At 32.6% G+C, this 15520-nt stretch overlaps 1 protein-coding gene across 1 annotated transcript in view; it reads right to left on the reverse strand.

Annotated features, from left to right (window-relative positions):
* The window catches only part of LOC108905290, a 282262-nt gene extending 268097 nt beyond the window's left edge, over positions 1 to 14165 (reverse strand). The window contains exon 1 of the mRNA XM_018708092.1: positions 13851 to 14165. The gene's annotated coding sequence lies outside the window, so the exon portion shown is untranslated. The remainder of the gene's footprint in view (positions 1 to 13850) is intronic.
* Positions 14166 to 15520: the final 1355 nt, after the last annotated feature.

Below are 15520 nucleotides of genomic sequence, written 5' to 3' on the forward strand. Positions count from 1 at the left end.
AAACAGAAGGCTGACATCAAGGAGGACATTCCTCACTGTATTCCGCAATTTAGCTGCAACCGTCACTTTTCGAAGGGATCATAAGATGGAAACTTAATTTTGATAACAGACAACAAGCTATTTTAAAAACTGTTCAAAAAACCCTCCACCTTCTCTGATACAAAGTCTTGCCCTACGTGTAACACTTCTCGAAGCTATTAAGATGCTAAAACGGTTTTGACGAATTTCATTGGCTGCATCATTGATACGCTGCAGCAATTCCTCACGGGTATCGACTTCGGTGGCGTAAACTTTTTGATTTAGATATCCCCAGAAAAAGAAGTCCAGCGGGGTTAGGTCGGGAGAACGCGGCGGCCAAGCTACCGGTCCGTGCCTCCCTATCCACCGTCCAGCGAAATTTTCGTTTAGGAAATTTAGAACATTGCGACCACTATGTGCCGGGGCTCCATCGTGTTGAAAAAACATGTTACGTCGTAAATTTAGAGGCAGATCATCGAGAATTTGGGGAAGATTTTCTTGAAGTAAGTTTAAATAAAGATTTGAATTGAGACGTTGTGGAATTTCAATAGGTCCAATCAGAGTGTCGTGAATTATTCCCGCCCATAAATTTATGGAAAACCGTTGCTGGAAGTTTGTTCTCCGAACAACATGTGGGTTCTCTTCTTCCCAATAATGAGAATTATGAAAATTTAATTTTCCATTTCGGGTAAAAGTAGCTTCGTCACACCACAAAATTTTGGAAGCTTGCTCGTTGTCCAGCGACAAAATCCAGCGACAAAATTGCATACGTGGCGCAAAATCTTCTGGTATCAAGCCATGTACACGTCGATAGTGATAGGCATGTAGACCTTGTCGCTTTAATATTCTTCCAACCTGAAATGTTAGTAGCACATCTAATCAATTCTGTTAAGGAAATCTTTAAGATATGTAGTACCGTTGGCCGAGGAACATTTATTTGCCTTGAAATGTTCCGTATGCTAGTCGTAGGATCTTGTTCAATAGCGTCAAGGACCTCCGCTTCCCTATTAATCCTGGGACGTCCTTGACCCGGTGCCTTTCGAAAAGTGGCGGTTGCAGCTAAGTTGCGGAATACCGTAGGGAATGTCCTCCTTGATGGCAGCCTTCGGTTTGGAAACCTTCTCCCGTACTCGCGTTCTGCCGCTGCAGCATTACCATCGCAAAAGCCATAAATAAATATCATATCAACTAACTCTTGTCCCGTAAACTCTTCCATTTTTTTCGCTTAGAACTATTAAATTGGCAATCGGGTTGACAATACTTTGACATAAGAATACCTTGATAATTTTGTTTAAATTACTATGAAATTGACCAAAGTGGGATTAATTCAAGAGCGATTTTCTCAGAAACCGTTAAAGATAACGATTTGAAACAAGAGTACCTTTTTAACGTAAAACAGTTCGGGAAAACGGAATTTGCTGTCCAATTTGTTAAAAAGTCAAAGATGAAAAAGTTACACACGCAAAGTACCAAGGGCCCCCCCGTACCCACCCCAATGGACCTTGTGGAAATAAATGGATTAGTCCATCAAATTGCTCATCAAAATTTAGCTGTGTATACCAAATTTCATTCATTTATCACAACGCGATTGAGAGATATTGCAAAAAAATGATTTCCATTCCTCCCTCTTCAATGGGTCCCTGTGCCCTTAGGAAGCATTTCCGGACCCATGTTCATATGAACTTTTTTACTTAGTTTTGATCATAGAATCGGCCTGTTCAGGGTTGGCAGCTAATTATGAGACACCCTGTATAGGTACTGCACTAGTTACAATAAGTACCTATTAATGTGGTATTACTTTCCTAAATCTATTGTGAACTCAGTTCATTCTACTTTAGACAATGTCTAATTGGTATGATCTGCATTTCACTTTCTATAATATAATCGCCGTATATCATTTTACACGGTTTTTTGCATTTATTTAACAATTTTGTATCATATAAATTGCTCAAAAAGTTGTCATAATTCTCGATTTTTCGTTAAAACCGAGATTATTAACTTTAACTTTGTTTCCCACTAAATTTGGATAATTTTTGGGTACCTACCAGTTATATTATTATTTTTTATTCAATTTACCAATATGGGGGCCCGGATTCAGAGGGCTTTCTGAACTTTTGACCCATAAAAAAAATTATAGGCCCACATTTCCAATCTTTGTCGCCGTTTCCAAGATTTTCATGCTTCTTTAAATAAAAAATGTATTCTTGTTATTTTCCATAAAAATTAACCGCTTTCGAAATAAATACGTTTAGGCAATGAAGCTACCATATTTATGACGCATCTAATAGTAATTAATACCTAAAAACAATAATTAGTTGTTTATGTAGCAATATAAATACAAATTGTCATATGGCAGCTTATATCCAAATTTAACGAGATAAATAGTTTATAACAAAACATTATTTTTATTATTTTTGCAAGACCTAACCGTGCCCAAAAGGTTACCCACCATTTCCTAGTCACCTTGTATAATTATGAAAAACATAATTCTTATTAGTTCGTTTGTTTTATTACTTTTATTATTTTAACCTTTTATCTATAACCGAACCACTTCATACACTGTGACATTATTATTTTTCGGACGCTACAACTCAATAGTAGCAACACTTTTAAAATTCAAAATATAGCATACAATTCAAATTATTTTCACTCAAAAATTACAGGTGAAACAGATTGGAAATGTTCCACAACTTTACATATTTCAATAGGTACATTGATCAATTTGTAAAGCTTTAAAGCTAGCTATCCATTAATCAGACAATATCGAACTATAAATATGATAGACTCAGAACCTCGCTGATAACTGAAGCCAGAGTAAATTTTATAGAATAAATTAATGGCTGACAAATGTCAAAATTTGTGTGGCAAGCATCAGCCTTTACTTTGACTTATCTGATAGCGTAGCTTATAAACTCAATGGCTTGGATAGTGTCCAAAAATTTCGAAAATTGAGCAATAAATCAGGACCACTTTCATTCTCTCTAATTATTATTTGTCCAATTTACTGTAGCTAGGAAATTTACCACAATTGCGTATACCAGTCAGTATACCAAAATAAATCGTCAATTTCTTAATCAATTTATTGGGTCATGATTTGATAAAATGTAAAACGAGTTTTAGATTCAAATTGAAATGTATAAAAAGCACAATGTTCAACAAGGAATTTTGTGGATTAGGTGTTCAGCTGTTTATGGTTTATATATTTTTTATCATCCTTCTAAAGTCTTTGTACTGAATATNCTAAAAACAATAATTAGTTGTTTATGTAGCAATATAAATACAAATTGTCATATGGCAGCTTATATCCAAATTTAACGAGATAAATAGTTTATAACAAAACATTATTTTTATTATTTTTGCAAGACCTAACCATGCCCAAAAGGTTACCCACCATTTCCTAGTCACCTGTATAATTATGAAAAACATAATTCTTATTAGTTCGTTTGTTTTATTACTTTTATTATTTTAACCTTTTATCTATAACCGAACCACTTCATACACTGTGACATTATTATTTTTCGGACGCTACAACTCAATAGTAGCAACACTTTTAAAATTCAAAATATAGCATACAATTCAAATTATTTTCACTCAAAAATTACAGGTGAAACAGATTGGAAATATTCCACAACTTTGCATATACATTGATCAATTTGTCAAGCAAATTTAAAGCTAGCTATCCATTAATCAGACAATATCGAACTATAAATATGATAGACTCAGAACCTCGCTGATAACTGAAGAAAGAGTAAATTTTATAGAATAAATTAATGGCTGACAAACGTCAAAATTTGTGTGGCAAGCATCAGCCTTTACTTTGACTTATCTGATAGCGTAGCTTATAAACTCAATGCCTTGGATAAGAAATAGTGTCTAAAAATTTCGAAAATTGAGCAATAAATCAGGACCACTTTCATTCTCTCTAATTATTATTTGTCCAATTTACTGTAGCTAGGAAATTTACCACAATTGCGTATACCAGTCAGTATACCAAAATAAATCGTCAATTTCTTAATCAATTTATTGGGTCATGATTTGATAAAATGTAAAACGAGTTTTAGATTCAAATTTAAATGTATAAAAAGCACAATGTTCAACAAGGAATTTTGTGGATTAGGTGTTCAGCTGTTTATGGTTTATATATTTTTTATCATCCTTCTAAAGTCTTTGTACTGAATATATCGTAAATCCCTGACCTACACCAAGACAATTCTGTTAGAATTTTCCAAAAAATTACAACACAAAATTTCATTTAGTGTCCATGAATAAATTAACATATATATCTTAATTAATTAGTGCTGGTTTAATAACCTACTTAATATACGGGGTGTTCTGTAACTGTAAATTAGATACTTATAGATGTGAATCCTCATTGTGCGACAAAAATCATGACATCTATAAATTAACATCATTAATATTGAAAATACTATACAAGGTGATTTTAACACCCAATACCTTAGAACTATTGAATATATACAAAAAATAAAAAGATGCTTAGATGAAGTGTCAATTAGATTTAATTAATAAATTATTTTTGTCTGTCACAAGGTGTAGCCGGTTAAAAATGGGGAAGGGTATTCCTCGTTCTTCACATTTATCAATATTTTCCTATGTACAGGATGTAAGTTTGAAGAGATTCATATTTATCATCGCGTATTCCAGGTATCACGATTTACAATAATATTGAGCTTTCTAACCCTACTGATATTATAAACGCCTTTGCTGATTATTTCAACAGTGTCTTTATTCAATCTCATCCAATAGTTTCATCTAAATTTCCTTCAAATGGTAAACTTTCAGTACATATTATAATTTCGTCGTTCAAGGAGGAAGATGTCTTATGAGGTCTGAGAAGATCTAAAGACTCCTCCACAATGGGTGTGGATAGTATTCCAAGTTTTATCCTGAGACTGTGCGTACTCATTTGTTTAACCTTTGAATGTATTATTTAACTGCATTTTAAAACATTCTCCACTCTGTATAATGAAATTTATTATCTCACTAACCATCTGATATCCATTCATCAACATGGATTTATGCAGAGAAGATGTACCATTTCAAATCTCGCTGTCTTTTCTCAATTTATTTCTGGTGGAGGGCAAGTTGACGTAATATTTACAGATTTCCAAAAAGCCCTCGATCATATAAATCATTACATCTTACTGGCATAGTTACAAGGATTTAATTTTTCAAATTCGTTAATTAGGCTTTTACAATCGTATTTAGCAAATAGGCAATCTATGGTCAGGTTTCAACATTTTACCTCTGAAACATTTTCTCTATCTTCAGGGATGCCCCAAGGCTCTAATTTGGGACCGCTTTTGTTCTTACTTTTTATTAATGATCCTCCGGATATTTTTTCATGTGAAAAACGGGTGTTCCCAGAGGATGTTAAATTATTCTCTGTAATAAATTCCTTTACACAGTGCGTCCGTCTAGAGCTCTGTATGAATCGTACGTCGTCGTGGTGTGAATTAAATTGTTAATCTCTTAACAACTCTAAATGTTAGGTAATGTCCTTCACTCATAAAACTAATCCTTAGCCGTGCTGAAATATTTAAAGATCTAGGCATAACTTTTGACAGCAGACTCACTTTCATCGATCACATTAATAATGTTGTGTCGAGTGCGTTCCAGAATTATGGTTTTATTTAACGCAATTGTAGAGTTTTTACAGATATCCGTACATTTAAAATTTTATTTTACTCCCTCGTCAGATCTAAAATGGATTATGGTTCCATAATATGGTATCCAATATACAATATACATCGGTAAAGGTTGGAGTCAGTTCAAATGTGGTTTTTTAAATTTATGGCGTTTACGCAAGATGGTGTCTATCTGCCACAAGGTTTTAATCATGTAGATCTCTTGAATCGTTTTGGGCTAGAATCACTGGAAACGCGTCGTAATATTTCACTCATGCGATATTTATACATATAATCTTCAAAACAACAGAATTGATTGCTCTATTCTTCTAAGCATTCTGTACCCTTTGAGCAGTTCTTCAACATTGCTGACAAAAGATGAGTAAACTAAAGATTTTATAGATAAAACTAACACGGATTTAAATCTGGGGATATTCGTGGCCAAAGTACGGGTCCGAAACGTCCAATCCACTGATTCTGGTAATCCTCGTTTAACCAATCCGCTGTGGTGTGGTGCCTTATCATATTGATACCACATATTCCTNGCTGAGGTGTGGTGCCTTGTCATATTGGTACCACATATTCCTTCTTACATTACATAAGTTTTCCAACCTATTTCTCAGAACATTAAGGTATGTAGTGTCCCCATGGAGTCTATCATCCAATACGTAAAGTCCTATCATTCTTTAAGTCTAAATATTTAAAATTTTTCTTGATAATGAGTCTCTCTCGTCGAATGAGGGGATTTTCATCACACCAAAAATGTGTGTTATGAGGCATTTCTTCCACCTCATCAGTCATTAGAACACAATATAACAAGTTGTCTCCCTCTTCGTTACATTTTGGTAAATTTTCGGGTTTCATAGCCTGGATTTTCTTAATAAAATATGGATATAATCTGTCAATCTTGTAACTTAATTTTCGAGTATTCTGGTTCTAAGTTTCTCACTCTTTGAGTTTGTTTCCGTTCAACATTAGCAAATTGATATTCAAATCTCTCATAATCTCCTAAATATTGGACCAATATTACAAATATTTTCTTATTTGGTACTTGTGGTTCGAGATATTTGACATAATATTGTCTTCTTATAGCAGCATCGTTTTATCCCGACAAAAGCTAAACTCTAACCATATCAAATCTTTCACGATACGTATGCCACTTTTTCAGAATATCTCACGTAAACTTAAAAATGAAAACACAAAATTACCGCCACTAAACACTGAAATAAATAACTATATTATACACTTAACTACACAAAGACACTCCACTAAAACTAATTCAAATTTTCATGTAAAATTAATCTAAAATAAAACAACACTGCACTATACAAGTTGTATTTCGACTCCAGTAAACACTAACATTCTTGTAAATCGATAAACTAAAAACTAAAATAAATGTCACAAAATGAAGTGGTTCCTGTACAGGGTGATTCACAACTTATCCAAAAAAATTTGGGAATAGATGCGGCTTGAGAAATGGTGTCAACATCTTAAAAAAAAATTGTAAAATCCTTAGTTTCCGAGAAAAAAATTATTGAAGTTGTAGTACATTCAACCATTACATAGCTGTAATGTCTAGCGTCATTCTCAATGCGCGTGGAGAGCCACGTGGCCTTAGCGACTCCGAATACTGAAATCTGATTTTACAATTGTTGTGTTAGTGTTTACCTGTTATCTGTTATGTTTACAATAGTTTTTTTTAGTAGTTAGTGTCAAAAATGGCTTGCGTGTATAATAGCAACGCGGAGTTGATGGATATCGTTTTTATTTCTGGTGAAGCAAGACAACATTTGTGTTAGTTCGTAGAAACTGAGTAAGACAGAGCCAAATGTATTTACACAAATTATTTTATTATTTAAAACCACAAATTAATTTTATTAACTAATAATACCTAACAATAACGGCAAAAGCAATTCAATTTACTGATATAAAATAGGTGCTATAAAATTCTATTTATTTCTTATCTTACGAAAGTTTTTGTCCGTTTTTATCACACTTTGCCGCCATACCATTGTACGAGATCAGGTTTTACAGTTGATCAGTTTCCTGTGCCGTGCAGAAGTGTATTTTTAAATCATTCTCGAACGGCCCTTTTTGATTTTTTCTTTACAAAATTGTATTTGTAAGAGTTCCCTGTACATACAATTTTTTTTTTGGATAAGTTCTGGATCACCCTATATATTCATCCATTCTCTTTACAACGATTTAACGTTGACAGTTTAGTTTTTATTCGTTTACCATCTCTTGTCAAATCATACCAGGTGTAAAGTCAAATTTCAATCTTCTAAACAATGATCAAGCATGTGTTGCTACGAAATTATTGGTCGTACTTTTATACATAACCGGACTTCACATCTTATCCCGTTTTCATCTTGGAACGCACCTTATAGTTCAAGGAAACTAGATATCAAAGGTCATTGACACTGAGATTCACAAAATAAACACATTTTAAACAATAGCACGACAATTATTTTTAAAAACTTAAAATTGAAATTACTACGTTTATTGGTTGGAATTTAATGTAATTTTTGTGCATATTGATTTATTTTAACACGTTAAACATTTAATTTTAAACTTGATATTTTTAATAATTGCCAAACTTCATCATTTTAACATTTTAAATTTCATTCAATTTTTAATTTTTAACATAAGCAAAAACTTTATTAACAAACCCAAAGATAGATTTTCCATAAAACTATTATAAATTTTANTTCCAACCTATTTCTCAGAACATTAAGGTATGTAGTTTCTCCATCGAGTCTATCATCCATTACGTAAAGTCCAATCAGTGTTCAAGCCTAAATATTTATCTAAAATGTGTCTTGATAATGAATCACTCTCCTCGAATGGGAATTTTCTCGGGAATCTTCATCACACTAAAAAGGTGTGTTTTGAGGCACTTCTTCTCTTGGAAATTTTGCCTCATCAGTTATTAGAACACAATATAATAAGCTGTCTCTCTCTTCGTTACATTTTCCACCACAGGTAAATCTTCTGGTTTCAGAGCCTGTATTTTCTGAATAAGATAATGGATATAATCCGTCAATTGTCAACGTTCGTTGTATATGATATACTTGAAACCCTGTATATTCCATTCTCCATCCATTCTCTTTACAATGATTTAACGTTGACAGTTTAGTTTTTACCATCTCTTGTCAAATCATACCAGGTGTAAAGTCAAATTTCAAACGTGTAAACAATGATCAAGCATGTGCTGTGAAATTATTGGTCGTACTTTTATACAGAATCGGACTTCACATCTTATCCCGTTTTCATTTTGGAACGCACCTTACAGTTCAAGTAAACTAGATGTCAAAGGCCGTTGACACTGAGATTCACAAAATAAATATATTTTAAAAAATAGCACAATTATTTTTAAAAACTTGAAATTGAAATTATACGTTTATTGGTTGGAATTTAGTGTAACTTTTGTGGAGATTGATTTATTTTAACATGTTAAACATTTAATTTTAAACTTGATATTTTTAATAATTGCCAACCTTCCTCATTTTAACCTTCAGTAATTTTTGTCATTTAATTTTTCGTAACATAAGCAAAAACTTTATTAACAAACCCAGTTAGGTTTTCCATAAAACTATTATAAATTTTAGTATATTCAAAATAGTAATTTAACATTTCTTATGACCAATTAACAACTTTAATAACTTTATTTAGATATATTTAAATCTATGTCAATCCTATTCTATAATTTAATAACCTATTTACAATTATTGCCATTCAACTATTAAAATTATATTGAGATGCAAATTATACACTGCACTAATTTTATTAGTCGGTAACTACACAATTTAAAGTTGTTGACATTTAATTCACGTGTTCCTCGGCACGTTTTACAACTACAATAAATTATTTATTTGTTATATGGAAGGTATAAAACGGTACTGTCCGTATAAATATTTTTTCACCTTGCCACACCCAAAATTCGCTCTAAGTAAAATAAATTTGCACTGGAATAGACAGTCATCGATCGGTAATGGGCATTATAGAAGGTACTACATTAAATTTACTGTTATATTCATTTGCACATAGGATCGGACGGTGAAAATTTAAAATTGTTGAATGTTAAATCTGGACATGATTTTTAAAATTTGTTAAATTAGTATTATCATAAGATTGAGTCATACATATGTCGAAAACCAAAGAGATATATTGTATAGTTGTTATGCAAAACACATGGTAAAATGTATTACATAGTGGTCATAAAACTTTAATTCTGAGGTTTTCTCGTAATAAGTTAAGTTCATTAGTAATTAGAAGTCGTCTTAAGCCGATAGTGAACAATTTAACACTAATTTTGTTCTTGAATCTGATTAACAAAAAATATCAATGCAGCGTTTAAAATCTAGACACTAAACACCTTATATGCCATTTTTGTACATAATAAATTCAGATGTGACTAGCTATTTATGTATATACAGGGTTGTAACTTTTTAATTGTCCAATACAGGTTATCTTTCCTATTTTAAGAGATACAGAGACGGTTAACTGAGCAAAAATGTGCAGAATTTTATGCTGAACACGGATTCGTTTTTAAATTTAGAAAATTTCGAATAGTTTCGAATATATTCGAAGAAAACCGATTTTATGCTATTTCTTTTTTAAGTCGTATTTCACTTGTTTTTTTAAATTTTAGGACAAAAATGTGTAGTCTGATATTAAATGATGTGAAGAATCGATTTTTGTTGTCAGTATTGACGTATCTCTAAAATTGTGCGCTGAATGGTTTTTAACTTTTGTTTTTGGTATTGAATTTTTGTATTAAAACAAACAGAACATTCTCTTTACAACGATGTATAATTTATGGGGTTTTGATAAATAAGTAACCAAGATATTGAATATAATTATAATATATATTGAATAAAAAAGTCAAGTAGCCATGTGAAACATTTGAATTTTTCTATAAATTAACCTAATACTTCTTAGAATCATATTTTTTTAATCACTGTATACACGGTGGTCATGCAAAAATTGCCCCCTCATTTTTTCAGTAGTAGTTGGAGATAATAAAAAATTTAAAAAATTCTAACCCATACCGAAAAAACAATTGAATTTTTATGTTCGAGAAATTGCTTTTTTTTTGTTAATGTAACACCCTCTAGATCTTTATACCATTGGAACACAAATTTAAAAAAAAAATTTTAAAATATTTATTTTCAGTCAGACTCGTATATAATAAAGGGTCTTCCATTAAGAGGTTCCATTTCAAGTTGCGTACCATTTCTTACATGTGACAAATGGGGCTGCCATATTTGGTAGCCGTTAATTATAAACAGGGCTGTCAGAACTGAGCCGCGGGACATAGGCGTACGTATTATTTATTAAAAAGCAACAAACTAAATTGTCTACAATGCACCACCATAAACAGCAACGGGTAGGAATTAATAACGCAACATCCAAACGATAACAAAGCAACAGTATACTAATATAACGTGAACGTGAAAAGCATTCTGAGGCAGCGGTTCACGCATGTCTCGGTTGACTGGCTTGGCACGCCATTGAATTGCGGCTCTCTCTGACAACTTTAGGTATAAACAACTCGATTAATAAAGATGGATCGATATTCCTTTGAGCAACGCTTAGAAGTAATAAAAGTTCGCAATGATGAACATGTAGGAGATAGTTCGAAAAGTCCGTACCAGGTTTGGTCGCAGAATACAGCAATTGTGAATTTAGTGGTAAAATTTTAACATACAGAGCAGAATACTGATGTTAAGAACCCAACTTGTATTCGATCAATCAGATCAAACGAAAGTATTTCTGTTGTGTCTGTAGGTGTCACGGAAAATCCTGCTCTGTCTATTGCAAGACGTTCAAGTAATGTGGCATTTCACAAACCAGCATGCACCTCATGTTGCACAAAGGTCTAGGCCTGCATCCTTACAAGGTCCAACTAACGCAAGATCTGAAGTCGAGGAACCAAGCACATCGTCTTCGTTCGCTGACGGGATGTTAGAAATGCAAGAGGTTGACGCTTTTTCAAAAAAATTATTTTTAGCAATGAAGCCGATTTCCAATTTCAAGGTACGTTAGTAAGCAAAATTGTAGCATCTCGGGCTCTGAAAGCCCAAGAGGAATTGTCAGACAACCTCTCCATCCACAACGAGTGTTTAGTGCGGTTTCTGAAGTCGCAGCGTTACAGAGACGTATTTCTTTCGAAAACAAAGCCCATGATGTTGACTGACTTTTTGGGCCTACGACTGAAGAACTGAATCTAGAAGATGTTTATTTCAACAGAATACCTATAAGCCGTGAAACGATAACCTTATTGCAAGAGCAGTTTCCTGGAAGTGTCATTTCGCGTCACGGACACTTCAATTGGCCGCCTAGATCACGTGATTTGACACTGCTAGATTTTTTGTATAGTAAGTAATTGTATCTGGAAATATTTACCTACATATAGAACAGTGTTTTTAACGCACGTCCCTGATAATTTTTATGTGAATTGTCAAATTTATATAGAATTTGACCTCCAGTGGTAAAACGACACGAATATTATTACTTAACCAGTGCATCAATGATGAATGTGGTGTAAGGTTTGATGACTGCACTTTTGGACAAAGCATCATAATATTATTTTCCCTAAACAAGGCCCACCGTAATTTCTTTAGAGGATCAAAATTCAAGAAATCGTATAAGTGATTTTTTTATATACAATCTGATTATTCTCTTAAATGAGTAGGTATATACGAAATTTTGTAGAAAAATGTAAAATTATAAATATTAGTACCTATTAAAAAATATATTATGCCTTAATTTTTACCTCGATTTTTACATAGAAATGAAATAAAACATGAAACACAAATAACAAACATTTTAAAAACATTACTAATATACTAATAGACTTGGGCTTCTTAGGTACCTACTTGGCTTTTTATAAATAAAACAACAACTATTTTTTCAGGGACATTTCCCTCTTTTTCAACATTTTACTTTTTCATATACAATTTAAACAAATTTTTTTCACGTTAATTCAAACCAAAAAATTTTCATATTGAAGATTAATTTTTTGTTTTCGCAAACAAAAAAAAATCTAGCAAAAAAGGTAATGATAATAATCAACAGCCAACATCTGTTACATTTAAATAATTAAGTAATTTTTATTCATTAAGGTCACATAAACTATCTTTAATATCAGGGTGTACACCTGTTTTGCATAGATATAAATATTTATTCCCAATAATAAAANACGTTAATTCAAATCAAAAACAATTCATATCGAAGTTTAATTTTTTGTTGATTTCGCAAACAAGAAAATCTCGTAAAAAAGTTAGTTAATGATAATCAACAGCCAAAATCTGTCACATTTACATAATTAAGTAATTTTTATTCATTAAGGTCACATAAACTATCTTTAATATCTGGGTGTACACTTGTTTTGCATAGATATAAATATTTATTCCCAATAATAAAAAAAAATACATTACAGCTAACACTGAGACCATTTCCTCTTTTCCTTTTTAAATACAGACTAGAAACATAAATGTTCATAATTAGTTCAACATCAAGATTTAAAATGGTTAGTTCAAAAGATATTTTTTTTAGCTACTGAGCTTATTATATAAAAATTCATAAGCTTAGAATTGACAAAAAATAAAGTTTTCGTTCCACTCTGAGTGCTTTCAAATTATAGTCCAAACTTTTAATTAAAATTCAGGAGGCCATGCAACATTTTGTACAAGAGTATAAGTGACAAGCAACAAGCGGTACATTGGAAATGTTTGATATGTTGCTAGAATTTCAAATACATTGAGTAAAGCTAAAGAATAACTTGTACCCATCCAATGGGCATTAAATATTAGATCAGACGATTAGAATTAAAAACATAAATAGGTACATTTATTTTCTACAGTCATCCGCTTTAGGATGAATAAGAACACTGAAACAAATGAACCATTCCGTCGTGTCTATAAATAAAAAGCTTAAGATAAATTGAACCTTAGACGATCTACTAATCCAGATTTGAACATTGCCACAGCCAATTATATTTAACCGTAACTTGGCGACAATAATAACAATAATTAATATTGTCTGCCTCGTAACTAGGTAACTATCTAAAACGAAGTATTCAATGAAATCTCAATAATAAAGTAATGCAATGAAAGTAAAAATATTTTCCCATTGCCACAGATGTCTATATAAATAGTTAACAGATCTAAGTTGCCTTACCTGCTAGCCTTTGTTTATAAATCAAATTTTTGGCACTCTTAACCCTACTTTCGAATTCAACCCACGGATCGTACACTGCACAAATCAGTGTCCTATAAATACTTATTTAAATAGGTTGTCATGTTGTACTTCGTCGCCGTTTTCTGGAGTTTTATGAATGAAAGTATCACTTATTTAAACAGATAAATGAAGTAGTCTTTGGCGATTACTGTCCCGTATCGAAATAACGATCGACTCACGAAATTTCACCTCAACAACAACCACAGTCCACAGACACAGACAAGTGTCACAAACAGACTGAAGAACAAAACACACTCGATAGGAGAACACAGAAATGGTGTAGATAGTGAGCTGTACACGGCCGACCTCTCGAGCACGGCCTACTGGGCAAAGCAGGTGCAAGAGGGGATTCCTACTGCACTCTATGCGCGACTGTTTATACAGGGTGTAACAATACAAAGTGTCAAAAATGAGGGGCGTTTTCCTAATCTAAATTTAAGGATGTTTTTACATCTTATCTTTTAAACATCTGCTCTTGTAGCCTGCGCCATTTTAAAAACAGCATGATGGTTTTTAATAAAAAAAATGTTATTTCTGTGAAAAATATTAAGTCTCAGATCAGATCTCAGTGACGTAGAAGTTATAATAGTAATATTTTCAAAAATTATTGCACGCCACTGAAAGAAAATATTTTTTAAATCCAATTTATTTAAAATGATTTCTTTATTTTTTTAATAGTTTTTTCCGTTTAGGTAGATATGCACAAATTAACAATTTGTAGGTAGTTGTGAAGTTTGGATATAAGAACAGTTTATTGGACAGTTTATTTAAATGTAATTAAAAATTTGTTTTACTTAAATGGCGCCCCTATGCACTTTTTGATACCAATATATTCTGTTTACATACCCTCTCACAGATTCCCATATTTTGAACAAGCTGCTGTAACACCTTGTTTAATGTAAATTTATTTGAACGTAATATCCTCATAAATTGTTAATTTGTATTAATTTTCCAGTGGCGTGCCATAATTTTTGTTGGAAAATTTTACTACTGGACCTGATTATTATAATCTTTCCGATCTTAACTGAAGACCAAAGAGCTAGACAGTATGTACCAGGTTTGGTCCAGGGTTGTTCTCATATTTATTTAGCCATACCCATACAGGGTAGGAAAGTACCGATGGTCTATCTGAAGTTGCGTGAGAGCGATAAAGTAAGTCATACAAATCCATGTGATAGACAAGGATGGGTATAGTGAAGGCGTCTAATAGTCACCGCCCATTTCGCCCTTCCACAAATAAGAAGTGGATCTTATTTGTGGAAGGGCGAAACGGGCGGTGACTAAGAGACGCCTTCATTATAGCCATCCTTCTCTATCGCATGGATTTCTATGGCTTATTTTATCGCTCTCACTTAACTTCAGATAGACCATCGGTACTTTCCTACCCTGTATACACGTCTGGTCGAACTAAACGTGAAGGTGGTAGAAATGTATACGCCCGGTTGCAGAATGTGCGCTCGGACAAATGGCGCACAAACACAGCCGCACTCGGCGACCGACCATAAAGTTCAGTTGTTGACAGATTACCTATCAGTGCAGAGTAGCAATGCGGAATTGAATTATTTTATTATTGATAATTTTTATTTAACAAGTTTTCTAACCTAAACTAA

Source organism: Anoplophora glabripennis, unplaced genomic scaffold (assembly GCF_000390285.2).
Source record: "Anoplophora glabripennis isolate ALB-LARVAE unplaced genomic scaffold, Agla_2.0 scaffold245, whole genome shotgun sequence".
Classification (NCBI taxonomy): domain Eukaryota; kingdom Metazoa; phylum Arthropoda; class Insecta; order Coleoptera; family Cerambycidae; genus Anoplophora; species Anoplophora glabripennis.